Raw genomic sequence first — 15224 nt, forward strand, 5'->3', positions numbered from 1 at the left:
TCAGCATTAAATGGAATGTCATAGAGAGAGGACCGGCATACTTACTAGCCTCAAAACGGTACCCTCTTTGTTGATGCGGAGAAATACCACATAATAAAGACTATAATGACCCCCAAAAGACATGTTTAAATGTCCGTGGAGAAACGCTTAATGCCTGTATACATAGCAGACAAGCGCTCCTAATAAACTGGGAGGACTGAACAACAAACGAAGACCCTTTCTCGTGTATCTGGCAAGTTCGGTGCTTAGTAAACCAACTAACAGATTAGTTAAAAATAACAGAAAAGAAAATTTAGTTGGGGGTCTACTTGCTGAACTCGTGGTTAGGATTACTAGATTGTGGAAATTCATAAACGTAGATTCGATGACAAATGGTTCGGAGTGAAATTGAGAAAGAGAAGTTTCTAATTCTTTGTGAGAATGCAACCTGAGTACATGTTAAATTGAAATGCGCTTATAAGATAGAGCAATAAATAATTATATAGCTCTCCTTCTCTCTGTCTAACTCTCCCACTTATCAATGATTGAAACGAAGACCAGGTCGAATAAATCCCATCTGTGTTCTAATGATTTTGTATTGACAGTTCTTTTTGACTAGCCTGGGTGCCCGACGTTGCCCGGGTGTTTTGAATGTGTGTTAAGCAAAAACAAAAAACAAAAAAAAAACGAAAAAAGTGGTAGTAGGCAGACTGGCTTGAATCCTTACTGTGAAGGAGAAAAATAAAGTGAAAAAGAAAATGTGACGTCCTTGCCGTTGCAGACATCGCCAAACCAAAAGTGGCGAAGGTTTAAATAAAGGCTAGTCAATCGAAAAGGGGAGATGAGTTTCGAAAATATCGGCGAAAAAAGAGGCATCCTCCTTGTAGAAAAGTGCCCAGTTGAGGGCAAAGGGATTTATGATTTTAGCCAATTCTTCGATATTTGTCGCCTGAAAGGGCTAGCTTCAAAACAATACAGATCTCGTGAAAATCAGTCGCCTCCGTCGAAAGTTTTAGGCAGACATACAAATAAACAGCATACATACATACATCTAAACAGACAGGTGAGATTTATATGATAGAAGATGGCATAATTGAGAAGCTTTGATATCACGACGACGCATCTTCAGTTCGAAAGTATCACGTAGACGTAAAATGCTAGACCAGATAACGCAGCATGGATAAGAGTTATAAATGTTTATGTTAAAATATTCTGATAACTAATCTGTTTTGAATATTTCTAATGATTAGCTTAATAACTATTATTATTATTATTATTATCATTATTATTATTATTATTACTATTATTATTATTATTATTATTATTATTATTATTATTATTATTATATCTCCGAAATATATCTCTCTCTTTAAAAATAAACATTCGTTTATTTTATAATGGTTAAAAATAAATCGCGTTGTTATTTGGCTTTAAAGTATTAAATGTAGCACGTCTCTCATTTGATTTTCAAATTTCACTCAACGCCTTTAATGGATAAACCTACCCAGACTTTCAAATTACGCGCGACCACGCGTAATTATCCGACTACAGAAAAACCACAGCTAACATCAAGTGGACTTAACTTAAAATTCTTCCATTCAACATCATGACGAAGAATAAGACGAAAAAATATATATGTATATACAGATTGAAAAAGGAGTGTATATCTCCGAAATCTCTCTCTCTCTTTAAAAATAAGTATTCGTTTATTTTATAAAGGTTAAAAAAAATCGCGTTGTTATTTGGCTTTAAAGTGTTAACTGTAACACGTCTCTTATTTGATTATATATATATATATGCTTCCAAAATTAATTCCTCCTATTTTTGTTTTATTTCACACAATGAATCAGAAAGGATTTGAGGTTGCATTATTATGGTGATCTGAAAGATATCGACGGTGTAGAACTCTAAAAAAGCAAAAGTTTTCGTAGACGTTCGATAGGAAGAGAGATGCGCCATTCAATTTTTAGCAAAAATACATAGAGAATGGTGATGCCTATGTGAAAGAAATAATATATATATATATATATATATATATATATATATATAAATGGAGCAGGAAAAGTTACTCGTTTCTATGATACTACTCCTTTTTTCAAGTTTGGATTTAAAAAGAAAAAGGTTTACTTTTGAAAGTATCCGCTCTCTCTCTCTCATATATATATATATATATATATATATATATATATATATATATATATATATATATATATGTGTGTGTGTGTGTGTGTGTGTGTGTGTGTGTGAGAGAGAGAGAGAGAGAGAGAGAGAGAGAGAGAGAGAGAGAGATAGAGAGCACTTTCAAAAGTAAAGCTTTTTCTTTTTAAATCCAAAATTGAAAAACCTATGAAAAAAGGAGTGGTATCATATATATATATATACATATATATATATATATATATATATATATATATATATATATATATAGAGAGAGAGAGAGAGAGAGAGAGAGAGAGAGTGAGTGAGAGAATGAAAGGGAGAATCAGATAACACATTTCAATAGATTTCTGATTTTCCAGATACAGCAATTCGGAAAAAAAAGAAAAAATATGTCAAAACGACATATTATTTCTAACCATATATTAATAACTAGCAGAATACATTATAGTCGATTCTTTTCATGTTTCTGAAAAGCTTCAAAAATTGGATTCATTGTTAAATTTCCTCGAAATGCTTGTGATATTGCCCGTTTTAAAGTACAAAGGAATCTCAATAGCATTAGTTATAGGTTTTAATAGTGCGCGAAATCTAATAAAATAACAGACGCGAGAACTTATAAATATTGCTCGTCTTTTTACATAAAGAATATATATATATATATATATATATATATATATAATTTCTATTTATTTCACAATTTCTCAGTCACTTTTTTCTCTCTCGAAATCGCTTTCTGTCTTTTCGCAGCATATTTCTATATATAAACATAAATATTAATCCATAATCCTATATCTTTTTTGTGTGTGAGTTTGTATTCTTATTAAATAACCTTGTTTTCTATTCATTTGAAAAGAAAACTCATTAGTCGTGGAATTGCATTTACCTGCAAAACATCTAGCTAATTTGCATATTATTTTAAACATTCATTTTAATTATTTCCTAATTTGTTTTTTAACTCTCCTATCAGATGATCATCTTTCGTTTACTATTACGTGTAATAATATTAATGCAGATATTCTACATGATTTATGCTTGCGTAATATTTGCGTAGAATGTTTATAGTAAACACATACCTATCTTTTACATATATTTATGTGTGCATATTATATTACTTGACTATTGTTGAAAAATGAAGACAATTCTATGAATTAAGAGATATTTGCTCATAAGCATTTCTAACTTAAAAAAATTTCCTATGCGCTGAGGAGCTGCCCAGTTTGCATTATTATAAGTAATGAACTATTATATCCCTATATGCTATATCGGGCCGAAACAAGTGTACGTAATTTTTTATAATACAATTTAACATTTTTAAAATGAGCAACATTATGGGTGTCTGTTCCTTGTAAAACCATAATTATAAGAAACTAAACTACCCGTGACCCGTTGTCTCAGCATATGTCATGGATAGCTATGGAATAGTGAGTAGATTGATTATGCCAAAAATACGTGCGCTTGTGCCCATCGCTTTTAACATAAGGAATTACATTGCCTTATAACCGGAAAACTACTTATTTGCAGAAAATTTAACTGCGAAATTCCTTCTTCAGCATACCCAGAAAACCTCTGAAAGGCGTCATTTTAAAAGAAAATGTTAAGGCTGAAATCAAATAAAAATTTACCACACTTCTATTTTTTATATTTGCTTTAAAAGAAGCTACATTATACAAAGTGTTGGCCATCCGTACTTTGAAATTTGTCTGATGTCACTTCCGACGAATGACTTTGTAAACAAAGAACTGCGACTCATAAGGAAAGCCAGTATGGCATAATATAGTTATCACAAGTCAACAGCTATGACTTTTGTCCGTGTTTAACAGGCTCAAAGTCTATCAATTGCATAATCTTCAAAGTATTAATAAAAATTTTCAAGCAATTGTAACGTCTTTAAACTCCCAATTACGGAATCTAATGCAATAAAAAAAATCTTTAAAATAATTATAACTATAAAAAATTAAAGCATATATGCAACTGCTATTGTGTGTTGTAACAATTGGAGTGGGAATAGAATTTACCCGTTAAATGGTTTTAATTTCTTCGTTTCTTCTTAACCAACCAGTTATGTATGTGGTTTCACTTTCATTGATTTTCGTAACAGTTACTTATTGTATGACATTTTGTTATGTTCAGTTTATAAAACAGATAGATGCTATGTATTAGTAGTTAAGTAGTTTATTTTTATAAACACGGTTTCAACGACTGGGCAAGCTGATCTGAGTAATTTTAATGTCGTTAAACTGTCAATTGCATAATATATAAAATATTTGAAATCATAAACATAATTGTTTTGTTTTTGTTTCAAACCGTTTCCAACTTGCTATGAAAAATACATACACAAAAAATCCGTAAAATGCGTAAATAAATGTTTTTGGACACGAAAAACGTAGTTTTAAAAACAAAAAATAAGTTCTAGCTTTAATCATGCACAAGTTTGGCAAAGAAAATATTTTTAAAAATACGTAGACGATGCTAAACAATCGGCATCCCTTAAAATGTTTTCCTTTTCGTCCTTTTAAAATTATTTCTGAGGATTATTGGACACTAAGTTACCAGATTATAATTTCTATTTAAATATCAATATTCAAAGATTAGGAAAGGGGGTTCAGTTCCACATACCACGTTCTAGTAAATCAATCCCCCATTTTTAAAACCGATTTAGAGCCTCGATTTGACGTTAGCTACTTCAACCGCCCCCCCAGACACTAGTTTGCATGAAAATCCTTTCAAGCATAATATTTCAGTTTGCATGAAAATCCTCTCAAGTTGATCCGAAATGCGAAAATAGTTTTTAGAGGAATGGAGTCCAAAATTAAGTCTAGCGTATTATTATTATTATTATTATTATTATTATTATTATTATTATTATTATTATTTTGTTTTCTTTTTTTTTGACTTTTCATTTCGAGAAAAGTTCGGCCAGCACCCCATGTCATTATAATTTATTTATTTATGTACGACTATGTAAACAATATTTTTTGCATTTAACGACGTGCGTTATTTTTTAAATAGTATTTTCAAGTAAAATTCAAGTTTTACGATATCTTTCTTTCTTAGTAAATTGTTAGATGAAAGTACAGAATAATTACAAAACATCCTCCCTCCTCATGTTAAATAATAGTTTTCTAAATAATACATTTATTTTCTTTCAGCGCGTTTCGGTAAATGCAAAAGTACCCGTTTTTTCTTATCGTTATTTGTTAACAAATCTCACCCATATCGTTTGCATGTATCAAGTGTTTGCGCAAAACCGGAGATCATAAACCGGGCTCTTAAACCGGAATCGGAGAAGAAATGTTTTAATCCCGCACAAATATATACCGGGCAAATAAAATACTTTTTTTAAAATCACGTAAATTGATAATTTTTAAATATTTATTCTTTTCAACAATTGTCTTATCATTATTTGTTGTTAATTGATAAATCTCGCCTATATTGTTTTTATTTGTGTTTTAGCAAGTGTTTGCGCGAAACCGGAGATCCTAAACCGGAATCTTAAACCGGGACAGGAATGACGGTTTAAACACATAAGCAAGCAAGCAAGCAAGACAATTTGAGTTTTATAATTATATAGAGAGATAATGGCAGCAAACTCATTCTCGAGTATTGCCATTATATCTCTGGCTCAAATGAGGCAGACATGAGCGCCACTAGCAGCACGTGCCGGACGGTCACTTCTATAAACCTTCTACAGTCCTGCACATCTGCTGATGACCGGGTCTAGGCGGTGGTGCTCTGAACATCTGCCGATCCAGACCTTGTATGCTCCAGAACATTTATTTCCATTGACGCCCATATCCGCATCAGTCCTCATTGAGTGTCCATTTGCCGTTTTAGGCTACAGCCAGCCTTTTTGTTATCGAGATACACACTGATGGTATAATGTGTATTCCATTACATATACAATAATACCTAATGAGGAAAGCCTTTGCACCGAGACAATCCCACTCTCTAAACAACTGTCACATTGAACCAAAAAGAAAAGAAAGTCAACATCATTAGATGCAGCAGTCGCCACAGGTTTTATATCAGAGTTTTCCGTCTCCTAGAGAGGTTGCCTTCACCACGGCTTACGGAACCCTCTCCACTTATCATGCCATTTGATCCATGACTGGGACTAAGGTTTCTGGGCACATGAGCATATTCCACACGCCGGTGGGTCATGTATGCCGTATATATATATATATATATATATATATATATATATATATATATATATATGTCAGGTCATGTCATATGCTACTGGTACCATGTAACCCAGTACTACCTGCCTCATGGTCGGGTCACCGGCGACTAAACTGGTTCCCCCACCAGACTTGTTTGGTGAGGAGGGCGGCTAGTCTCCCTGAAGGATTAAAAACAAGACCTTCCAAAGGGCGAATGAACTCTTTTTCGGGGTCAACGGCCAACTAGCACCGTGTATATTTGTGTGTGTGTATGTGTATTGGGGTAGAGAGGGCTCCCGTAAGCCGTCGTGAAGGCAACCTTTCTAGGAGAAGCAAATCTCTGATTTAAAAAACCATAAAGCGGGAGACCAGTACCCGCATTAAGCTGGTCTGCAGTTTAATTTGTTGCTGGCTATCTTGCTCTTGCTTGTTGCTGGATCTCAACATTTTGAACCGAGAGAGAGACTTAGCTGTCTTACAAAGCTAAGACTCTGTAACATCATCTTCGTATAGATACTCCCTCAGATATTTGGGCTCATGGATTTTAAATGTCTGAGGGAGGGGCACTCGTCTGACAAGATGTTGCAATCATCATATATATATATATTCAATAAACTACAATAAGAAGTTGATAGGTAAGGATCTGTCTAAGAACATATATTTAGACACTAAACAGTCGTTTTAAAATGTATTATTTACTTACAGTGTCATCTGGAGCAATTTTTGTTACTATTAATGTTTGTTAATCTATTTTAAAAAAGATTTTGTAGGCGCTTCCAGTTTGGACGAGATTGCCTATTAAATGGCGAAGTACGCAAAAACAATAATGCACTCATGTACTCACCGTGTAACCGAAAATAATTATTTCAAATTTATAGTGATCCGTAATTAGTGTAGGATATTACTCTGTACACACATAAATGATTATGTATGGATATATTTCGGACAACTAAGTTATACAAAAGCGTCTACGTTTAATCCCGACAGGAAATTTTGAGCCTAATGATTTTCTCTCGGGAGAAAATGCGGACACCTCTGTATAAGTAAACCTATTATAAAAATACATGTAACATGAGATATATATATATATATATATATATATATATATATATTATATATATATAAGGAAAATTAAAACTGTAAGTTGAACTTTACAATCAAAATTTATTGTTCGACTGAATACTCTAAAAACAATTTACAAAGTCCTTATTCCACGGAGTTTCAAAGAATGTTATTCTTGTTATTATTCTCAGAAGAGGACGTAAAGAAATCAGCGAATTATATTTGTAGTAACGCGAGAATTTGCTAGTTATGGCATTAAGTGCAACCGCAATTTATTGTAGTTATAAATTCCCAAGAAAAGGCGTGAAAAAATGTTGGATATGTAAAAAAATATATATATAAAAACAAACCGCGCATAATATTTCAGTTTGCATGAAAATCCTCTCAAGTTGATCCGAAATGCGAAAATAGTTTTTAGAGAGAATGGAATCCAAAATTAAGTCCAGCGTGACGATGCATATAATCCGATTGGAAAGCTTTCAAAACAGCTGAAATAATGAAAATTGCTTTTTTTACGGACAGTTCAGTAGCCTAAATTTAATTTATTTTTATTGAGAATTATGTTGTTTAAAATTGTTTCGCTTACCTAAACATTTAGAGTTTCCTACCCTTTTGTTTATTTGCGTCTCCCTCTTTTTTTAGATATTACGATTAATTTTATTTATTAAATATTTAAATATTTTAAATTTAAATCTTTAATATATATTTAAATAAAAATATGTAAATATTTAATAAATAAAATGAATATATATAATTATTTATGTGTGTACAGAGTGTATATATATATATATATATGTGTGTGTGTGTGTGTGTGTGTGTGTGTAGATACATTGCTCTTTATATGTAGCAATATATAAATTTAAAGATGTATAGTACTTCCGAGATGTGTGGTAAAATTACGCGTACTAAGTTATGATGTCAAAATTATACTTCTTTATTATATACATACCTATTGAATTAGAGACCCCATGGCTTTACTAAGGAAAACGGCATAGTTTATAGAAACTAAAGAAATATCAACTTCTCCGTCTTCAGTCATGCGTTTTATATTCACTTATATTAACTCTAGGTGTTCGGTACTGAATATAGGCGAATTTATAATCCGTGTTCCATTTTCTCTGTAATCAAGACTGAGTTCTCAGGAAACACCGGTTTACTTATCTATGTGTTTGTTTTAATTTTCTTATCACTTTGTTTTTCCTGGAGAGGGGGAATTCTACCGGATGCCAAATATTCTCCCATTAGTTTAGTTACTCCAACTGCGAGATCTTTTAAGATTTTAACTGCCCCTTTAAGTGTTGTTGTTTGTATTTCTTTTGCACTTGGTTCACCCGGTATATTCGCCAGATAGTTTTTAAAATTATTTTTCATTAGCCCGGTTGACTGGTATGATTGATACCTTCTTAAGATTCAAGTTTTTTTGTTTCATGTCGTACATAAGTCGTTGGTATTTTGTTATTTTCTCCCTCTCTGCTCTGTTAAAGCCAGCATCATTAGGGACGCTTACTTCAACTAGGGTTGCCACTTTCTCCTTCTTGTCCCATATCACTATGTCAAACTTAATAGCTTCATTTTTCTAGGTATGTAACTGTAGGAATTTCGTAGTCATAGTAGATGGTGTATGACTTATTTCCAACTGTTCTTTCTGGTAAACATGTTTCCAAGACTTGCTACTGCATTGCATATTCAAGTTTTTATAGATTTTCAAGTGGAGATATTTACATCCTCGATTGTGTCACACTGTATAATAGTCGTCCTCCAACAGGGCTTTACAACTGAATGTCAAGCGGCCCGCAATCTTTACTTCTGTGTGGCAAAAGCTGCACTTGATATTGCTGAGACCACTCATCTTTTTAAAACATTGGTCATCAAGCCTTGATCTTAAACGGCCACTATCATTCTCTCCTGATCATAGTGAAGATATCCCCCTTTTAAGCAAATCTATAGAGCCTTCTTTATATTCCAGTGATAATTCATCCAGGATATACGAGGCACGCTGTTAGTTAGCCCATTCTTCCTGATTTCAACAATGGAAGGTCTTAGTGTATTTTTTGCTTACTCATTTGGGCTATTTCCGTTGCGGGCTTGTTTTCTATTTCTGTCTCATTTGTAAGACAGTCGTGCAAAATGTTTGACTATATATATATATATATATATATATATATATATATATATATATATATATATATATGAGCGCTTGTGTGTGTGTGTGTATGCATGTGTGCATGTGTTTGTATCATTTTTCTTATCAGCAGATCCAATCTAGAATATAGATTTAATACTGGCTTGTTTGCCGCTTACTTTGAATTATATTAATGCGTTTTAATCCTCGTGTTTTTTTTTTTACTCGAACATTAATACATTTATATATACACACAAAACACAAACACACGCTCACACATATATATGTATATACACATATATATATATATGTGTGTGTGTGTGTTTGTGCTATGTGGGTGTTTTTCTATGAACACATTAAGTAAAATTAAATTAATCCTGAAAAATATCTTAATATGTATAAATATAAGCTTCTGAAATCAGAATAAATAATTACAAAACAAAAAAGAAAACCTAATACAAAGAGATTTTCGAATAAATATTCAAATGAAACTTCTTCCCATTTGATTAAGATAAGTTTTTTTTTTATAAAGCTGAAACGTAATAATGATAATTTTAGAATGAAATAAATCTATAATGTTTCAGCTTTTCTTTGTATTTTTTTTTTTTTTTTTTTGTTAATTCAATTCTCCAATTTTGATCCTTTAAGGTTTCAGTGTTTTTTTAAATAGATTTTTTTGTTATGCTGCTTTTAAAATATTTGCAAGGATCTACTTTCTTTTTTTTTTTTTTTTAAATCACGGAAGAATATTGTTATTAATCCGTGACATTTTTGTTTTACCCGGCAACTCCTTATCGTTTGTTTTTCAACTCTCTTTCTACGGAAGAGCTCCCTCGTAACACACTGAGAAAGCGACCGGGAAGGGCGAAGAATGTACAGGTTTTTCACGGAATTCTAATCCTATTTACATCTTTTCCATTTTAAACTACTTACATTAGCGACAATACTTGCGAACATATCTCCATGGTTAGGGTATACATCTAAAAGGCTGGTAAATGGTAACATCGTATGCGTAAGCATAGCGCACCTTTTTAGCGCGGCGTATCGATATTTTAAATTATAAAATAATCCTGTTAAAATAATGTAATTTATATGTATATACACACACATACTATATATATATATATATATATATATATGCATACATAAATATACATATATATATACACATATATATATGTATGCATATATATGCTTATATATACATTTATATATATATAAATATATATACACACATATATGTATAAATATATATATATACATATATACACACATTATATAAACACACACACACGTATATCTTTATATAGATATATATGCATATATATACACATATATACACACATACACACACACACACACACACACACACATATATATATATATATATATATATATATATATATATATATATATATATATATATATATATATAGTAGAACCCCGGGATGCGGCATTAAAAATTAGTAACAAAATACAACACAGTATATAATGCACATGTATATAAACAAAGAACATTATAAATAACTCCGTAAGGAGGGGCAAATACCGTAACCAGGGGCCAGAAAAACATCGTATACTACATCGTAACCAGAAAAACTGTATCCTCAGGCCACCGTATTCCGGGCCTCGACTGTATATATATACTATGTCTTTATTTATATTTTCATCTCTATCAAGATTATATATATCTTACACATGTTATCTTTAATTAGTAGAAATAGAAATTTATTAAAATCCAAAGCTGCGATAGGGTAAAACAGAAACAACATTTTGAGAATAGTGGTTAAAATATAATGCACTTTTGAAATTAAATTCATAATTCATAGTTATTTTTTCGTAAAGTAGTCGGCCATTTTAATATCTTAATAGTTCGAAAAATAATGAATAATTTCGTGATAATCTGAAATGTAAAAAACATTCCAAACCATTGGAATTATTAAATAAATATTTATTTGTAGCTTTTAAATCATTAGCAAATCATTATGAACTAAAACGATTGAAATCTATTCAGTTATTCATATCCAGCATTTGGTATACATAGAAATGAAATCAATACACGGCGGAACAATAAAGGAATAAAGAGAACAATACTATAGTTTATTTGAAAATATTTATTGAAAAAATTAATACAGGAAACTTGATTATATAGTAGAGCTGACATCTATTTATTGTAGCCGCCTTCAACCTGAATAACCGCCTCGATACAGGTCTGCAACTACGAGCATGCCTTTTCCAAAAGCGTCGATGGAAGGTCGGCGAACACTCGGCGAATACTCTGCGAATACTCGGCGGATTGGACGATCGGGGTGGCTTTGGGGTTGTGGGAGGTTATGTTGGTGATGTTCTTGACATACGATAAAACGAAGTCGTCCAGAGAGTTCCGGTCGGGGAAGGAGGGGGCAGTGAGAAAGGGTACAGATCTGAAGCCAAGACTGGGTCTCTTTGGACTTGTGAGCCGGCGTTGATTTCTGCTGGCACACCCAGGATCTGTCAGCAGCCACCTGATTCAGCATATCGTCACACTTTTCAGTATATCCAGGTACACTTTGGTGTTGACTTACAGACCGACTTCGAAGATGTGAGGTGGCAATGATGTGGCCCTCAATTAAAAACACACCACAGACTAACGGTGACCGGAAACTTTGTTTTCATCACCCGTGGACTGTCCGTCTTACTCGTGACAGTTCAGCAATGCATTTTGAGAGAGCTCATGTTCCTGTTGACATAACTTGGATCGACAGAAAGCATGATTTGTACAGAGGCTCATCTCCGATCTCACTCGTGGAACATTGTGTCACTTTCAGACATGATAGAAGCGCTTATTGTTCTTGGGATTTGTATACAACTGGACAACTAATAGATGGTTTGCAGCAGCAGCAACAACAACACAACAAAAGAAGACCGGTTTTATTAAACCAAAATGGAATCATGCTGTTTTGCAAGGGAGACAATTTTATCGTTCCATCCAGTACATTTCAAAATTAGTTAACGCATAATAAGTTACTAATTACTAAGTTAATATACGGCACAATCACGTTGAAACACCGGTTCTCGACAGATCATCTAAGTTAAGCAACGTTGAGACTGGCCAGTTCCATTTGAGAAGACGAGGCGCTGTATGACCTGCGAGGTAAAAATACCAGGTTGGGAAACTGGCACGGTTCATCCTGTTCTCGATGGTAGATGGGTCTCTCTTAAGTCGTGCTAGGCAACCCATCTAGTGATGTCGTCATGATAAAAAAGAACACCCTTGATAGCCTTGGCAAAGCATAAAGTATTTCCAGCCATTAGAAAAAAACGTGAACAAATTCAGCGGAATTTGTTCACGTTTCACCTGCGCCTACTTGCATTGGATGAAACATTTCTATTTTTTTTTTTACTACAATAAGTTATAAAATAACGTAACTTTAAACATGAATACAAAAATAATATAATCACATTTACCTTTAAAACTCATATTTTGAAATAAATATTTTTTGTTTAAACCTTGCATAGTAAAAATAGATAAGCGAACTGAAAAATTCCCTTTTGAAATACCAAGCAAAATTGATAAAACTGGTCAATATGAATCAAGAGAAAAACGTACACGATAAACTTATTACTGCGCTTAGCGCTATATTGATCAATTGTAGTAGCATGTCTAGCAAATATATATTTCTAGCTAAGCAATTCCTAAAGCTACGTACCTAGAAAACGGAGCTATTAAACCTGATATGATGATATTGGACAAGAAAAAGAAATAAGCAACATTATTAGAAATTATTGTCCTCAATGATGCTGGGCTAAACTGACACGGGGAAAAAAGATAACGAAATACCAAGGTCTTATGTATGACATTTAAAGAAACTGGAATCTTAGGAATATCTCTATTATTTCATAATTTATAAGAGCAACTGGACCCGCTAAAAATAATTTGAAAAATTAATATACCCAGTGAACTAAGAGCAAGTGAAATTTAAACAACCGCGCTTAAAGTTACGACTTGAATCTTAAAAAATATCTCTCTGGTAGAATGTATGAGATAGCGGGTGGATATATTATTTTAATTAGAATTCATTATTGAGATGAGTATTATTAATATTAATTTATTTATTGCGGACTATTATTCTCATCTTTATTAACAACTAATAAAAATGAGAATAATAGTCTGCAGTGAAGGTTAACAATTTGCCTGACGTCCGAGAACCACGGAAGCACGTTTCCAGCCAGTCTTTTGTGTTGGATATATTTAACTTCAAAGAAAGAAGTCGACGCTTAAATAATTGCAAATATGTGTGGAAGTCATACAAAATTTTGTTTGTAACATTGTATCACCATTCTATGGTGAAGGTGATGGTGTATAATTCCTTAATTATTTGGACACGTTTCAGAAGACCAAGACGCTTTATCACCTCAACCTAACAGACTATTATCAACATTTCGCCAATAGTCTAATCACACGCACCATAGGCAAAACTGACAATAATATTAAAATAATAAATCTAACATTAGTTTTTTTTTTTAGACAAGGACGCGTGGCGTAACGCATAAAGTAGTAAGGTAATAAATAGTTTTAAAGTGACAGTCTCTAGATTTTGCTTCAATCTTTATTTTAGGCGAAAGTAAGAATACAATTACGAAGTACCTATAACTGTAGAAGAGCAAAATACATACTAAAATGGAATAATGTTGTCACATCTGGGATGGAGCTGCTCAGCACGTCCTATCTTATCTTGGTAGAGTCCAAAACCGGTTTCGAAACCAAATAGGGGATGCCCTTTTCTCTTTTCTGCAACATCTTTCCACAAGCGCTGTGAGCCTGTCCCTGTTTTATCGTTTTAATCATGAAAAGTGCTCGTCTGAGGTACAATCTATTTTCTCCCTCGTTCACAACTTAAAAAAAAAATCAATCGACTTGCTCTTAGGTTGGTGCAAAAATAATGTCGTTAAAAAAACGACATTATTTTTGCGCCAAGCTAATACAATCACTTTGAACAATTTCTTCAATGCAGATTCCATGAACAAAGTTTCTTTTCTTGAACTGCCCGCATGTGGAATACTCTTCTATTAGCCTTCTTCCCAGCTGATTACAATATGTAAGCCTTCAAGTATAATGTAAACAAGTTGATGTTGAGTCGTCCCCTTAAATGATCCCAATTCTACCCAATCTACACGATTAACGTTTACTAAACAACCAGTTTACATTTATTATCCATTATTTTTAACGGCTTCATAAATAGTAACAACATTGTAAAAAAAATACTTAATATTCGACACGTTCACAGTTAACATAGTGAGAGCAAGCTCTCACCACTATGTACTGAATAAACGATTCCGTTCGAAATTTTGCACAAATTTTCGAATTCAAAAAATAGATTTTTTACAAGATACATATGAAGGAGTTCAGAGATTAGGTTATGAGAATAATCTCCTAGATGAGAACATTAGTGAGGATAATAAAAAAGCAATAATTATCAGTATATTTGACATGACTACATGAGAAAAGACGCAATTTATTTTCTTTCTTTTACTTATTTGTGTCGCTCTCTTTCTCTCTCCCTCTCCCCATATATATATATCCTATATATACTATATATATATATATATATATATATATATATATATATATACTATATATATATACTATATATATTATATATACTATATACTATATATATAGTATATATATTATATACTATATATATACTATATATATATACTATATATATACTGTATATATATTATATATATACTAT

Source organism: Euprymna scolopes, chromosome 8, assembly GCF_053919585.1.
Source record: "Euprymna scolopes isolate OS-2025 chromosome 8, ASM5391958v1, whole genome shotgun sequence".
NCBI lineage: Eukaryota > Metazoa > Mollusca > Cephalopoda > Sepiida > Sepiolidae > Euprymna > Euprymna scolopes.